The sequence below is a fragment of the Pteropus medius genome, unplaced genomic scaffold (assembly GCF_902729225.1).
Source record: "Pteropus medius unplaced genomic scaffold, Ma_sr-lr_union100, whole genome shotgun sequence".
Lineage (NCBI taxonomy): Eukaryota > Metazoa > Chordata > Mammalia > Chiroptera > Pteropodidae > Pteropus > Pteropus medius.
Genome location: NW_024342539.1, coordinates 1,303,364 through 1,307,197, shown reverse-complemented (window position 1 = coordinate 1,307,197; position 3,834 = coordinate 1,303,364). Strand labels below are relative to the sequence as shown.

At 40.2% G+C, this 3,834-nt stretch overlaps 1 pseudogene; it reads left to right on the top strand.

The window, feature by feature from the left end:
- Positions 1–2,175: 2,175 nt before the first annotated feature.
- LOC120605483 (nascent polypeptide-associated complex subunit alpha-like) lies at positions 2,176–3,085 on the top strand (annotated as a pseudogene).
- The last annotated feature ends 749 nt before the right edge of the window (positions 3,086–3,834 follow it).

Here is a 3,834-nt window from a genome sequence, read left to right as displayed (position 1 = left end):
ATATCAAGACTGGGCCAGAAGGCCTCTCTTCTTTTCAACCACCTCTCTCCCTAGGCCATTGTTTTCTTCCCTATGGGATCAGTTATATCCCAGTGACTCTCAATTCTAAAATACAGAACTCTCTTCTGAATTCCAGGCACCTATAACCAACTCTGTTCAATACTTAGATACTTTATGTATTTGTCTATATTTAAATAAACCCTTCTACAGTGCTTACTATGTGCCAGGCACTGTTTTAAGTGCTTCACAATCAGCTTGTTTGCTCCTCCTAATAACTCAGGCCTACCTTTGCTCAGGCCACTCGTCCTTCCAGCACTCCCTGTTCCTCTGCATTGCACTTCTCTGTTCCTGGGATGAGCCTTGCTTCCTCTTACCACAGGCAGGCACTTTGCCCTCTGCTGCTCTCTGCTTAACTGTGCTCTCCAGTTCTTCCTCTCCTCCCTAATCTCTTCCTTCACTCTCAGCTCTTGTCCCTTTCTTGGGGAAGACTCCTCTGAATTCCAAAGTTGATTCTGTTTCCTTTATTAAACTCTTGTTGAACTGAGTTCTTTTTCTCAGCTCTTACTTTCAAGCGAATGAAGCTTATTAGTGTTTTATTTAATTTTTCTCAGTGGCTTCCCCCAAACTGTAAGCTCTGTGAAGATATGTTTCCTCACTATTGCAGCCACCATGCCTGTCATAGGCTACACATATTTGTTGAGTGAATGAATAGATAGCTGGTTATTCTCCATTTGCCCATACTTGATCCATTCTCCACTTCTCTGCACGTGGTGGCTGACCCCTGCAGATGACAGACCTAGGACTGACTAGCTTCTGAGTTGAGCAGAGTGTGGCACCAGAAGATGAGAAGGAAGGAGGAGAGAGGTTCCTAGCTGCTTCCCTCAGAGACTATAGCTCTTAAGTGGCAGCAGCTCTAGAACACCTAGGCTCTAGGCATGTTCGTGGCTTCCCACTGTTGCTAGTTTCTAGATGTCTCCCCATCACTTTTTAAGATTCTTCACCTTGCCCAAACTCTGTGAGTAGTTCTCCTATGACCCCAGCTAATATGAGTAGAGATCAGTTATAAGACTATTGTTCAACCAGCAGGCAGCGAGGGTCTGAGCCTAAAGGAGATACTCAGAAAAGAAAGGTGGGGATAGATGCATGATAAATGAACTCTATGAGATTTAATAACTGATTCCATGTATGAACTGTATGCTCTGAGAATAGACATTGTATTTCATTCATTCTTTAAGCCAAATGCCTAGCTCTTAGTAGGTGCTCAGTAAATATTTGTGGAATGGTTGATTAGAAAGTTCAAAGATATTCCAAGGTTTAAGCCTGGATGATTTCCCTTAAAGAAAGGGGAAGTCAGATTATTTTGCAAGCAATAGTTAAAATAATAAAAAGAATGAAATAATGATATTATAGAAATAGCATCATTTTTAGGGTCAGATGGATCTAAAGCCCAACTTTTCTACCCAATCTTGGGCAAATAACTTGACATCTCTTTTTGAGGTCAGTTTCCTTTATGAAATAGGAGTAAAAATCTCCAACCACTAGTGCTGCTATGAGGAATACTTGAGATTATATATGCAGAGCACATACCCACCTTGAGAGAGATCCTCACCAAGCCAGACATCTTGAGTTGTGACACAAAGATCAAGAGACATCATAGACCATTCACCAGGTTCTCCTTTTAAGTACATTTATCATGAAACAAGCCATTAGTTTACTGTGTCTGTTATACACCTTCCTGGAATACTATTGAGAATATTTAAATCTTCCTTCCACCTGCCTTTGTGGAATCCTAGAAAGTTACAACTTGTGCCATCATTACTCAATAAATTATATTTTAACTTTTAGAACTCTGAGCTCCTCAGGGTGAGGCTGATAATGTCAGCCTTCCTCTTTTATGGTGCTTTTATTTTAAGTATTTGAGTTAAGACCATTAGGAATACATTAATCTGGTAGCAGAGGTGGAATTCAGACACAAACCCTCTTTTCACCTTTGGTGCCCTTTGTAGTTTTTCTCCCATTCTTCTCTAAATGCCTTTAATCATACCAATTCCTATTAGTCTCGAAGGTATAATTTCCCCACCCCAACTGCTCAGTTGGCTTCATCTTTCAGTCTGTTAAGAGGAATGAAATAGTTGTCCCCAACATTCTGTACTGGGTTTGCTGGAATAACTATGAATGCTTCACCGGGAGACAGTGCAGTTGCGGGAACTGGGCAGACAAGAGGAAGAAGTTCCCTTTGAAGATATTTATAATTCAGATAATGACCTCTGTTGACCTGCTACCCAGAATTAAACCTCCCTTCTAACTCATGAGAGGTTAACTTTACTATCGTTTTAACTGTCACTCCTTTCTCCTTTAAAACATCTCTGTAAGACTCGTCTTTCAAAGAATCTCCGTGGGCTCTGCTGTCCTTCTGCCACCATCTTGGTTCTGTGCTTACTGCACGAGATGCAGGTGAAGCCACAGAAACCTCTGTTACAGGGCAGGAGCTGTCCCAGCCCCAGCCTGAGAAAGGGTCTGGAACAGAATATGACAGTGATGAAGCAGTACCAGGCCCCAGGAACAAGATTCCATACAGGCAATCACGCAACTAGCCCTGCTGGCGGCAGCAGCTGAAATCAATGAAAAACCAGTCAGTAAAGCAAAACAGAGCCACGTGAAAAGAAGGTACGGAAGGCTGTGTTTAAACTAGGTCTCTGACAGGTTACAGGGGTTACTCGGGTCATTATCCGGAAATCTAAGAATATCCTCTTTGTCATTACAAACCCAGATGTCCACAAGAGCCCAGCTTCAGATATCTGCACAGTTTTTGGGAAAGCCAAGATCGAAGATTTGTCTCAGGAAGCACAGCTAGCAGCTGCTGAGAAACTCGAAGTTCAAGGTGAAGCTGTCTCAAATATTGAAGACAACACAACTGCACAGAGCAGAGTAAAGAGGAAGAAGTTGATGAACTAGGTGTGGAAGTTAAAGACATAGAATTGGTCATGTCACAAGCAAATGTGTCAAGAGCAGAGGCAGTAGAGCTCTGAAGAATGACAGTAATGATATTGTGAATGCTATTATGGAGTTAACCATCGAAAAATGAGGATCTTTTTGTGTGTGTGTGTTTCATAACAGTAACTGCAGCTTGGTTTGAGATTTGTACTGTTTCTGTCATAAAGAAACTTATGGCTTTTTGTGGGGAGAAGAGAAAAAGGATCTATATTTCAGCTTTTATTTTAGCACTCCAGGCCTTGGGTATCCAAGAACCCTTGTTCATCATGTAGTTTATTCTGCTTGAACATTTACAACTTCACACACATGCTATTTCTATCACATTACCAAGGCAAGTAAGTGATCTCAGACTGAGAGAGCATGCTTTAAAGTTACATATATTGTGTATTTTAAATAGGTATTAACATTTTGGAACAGCGAGACTCCTTGAAGTCCATAAAATCCAATACAGAGAGGGGAAAAAAGGAATGCACAGAGTTTTCATTTGAAATATACAATTCATTCTTTCCTACAATTTCATTATTTTCAGACTTCTTAGTCTATAGTTCCTTACATGAAAACATTCCTGCTACCTCATGGAAATATTTGCATTCCAAACAAATAATGTCAGGGCTTTTCATAGGCTGAGAGATCCAGGCTGCCTCCATTATTTTTGAGGTTTCCAGTATATTAAACATTCTTTTAACACTAAAAGGAGGTTTAAAAATTGTGTTTTTTGCATGTTTACATTTCAACAATTGATACCTTTAATACAAGAAAATTACAACACGAAACAGTTGTGCTAGTCAGAAGATAATTAAAAGATTTAATTTTAAAAGTCCAGTGTATACTAAAGGTGAT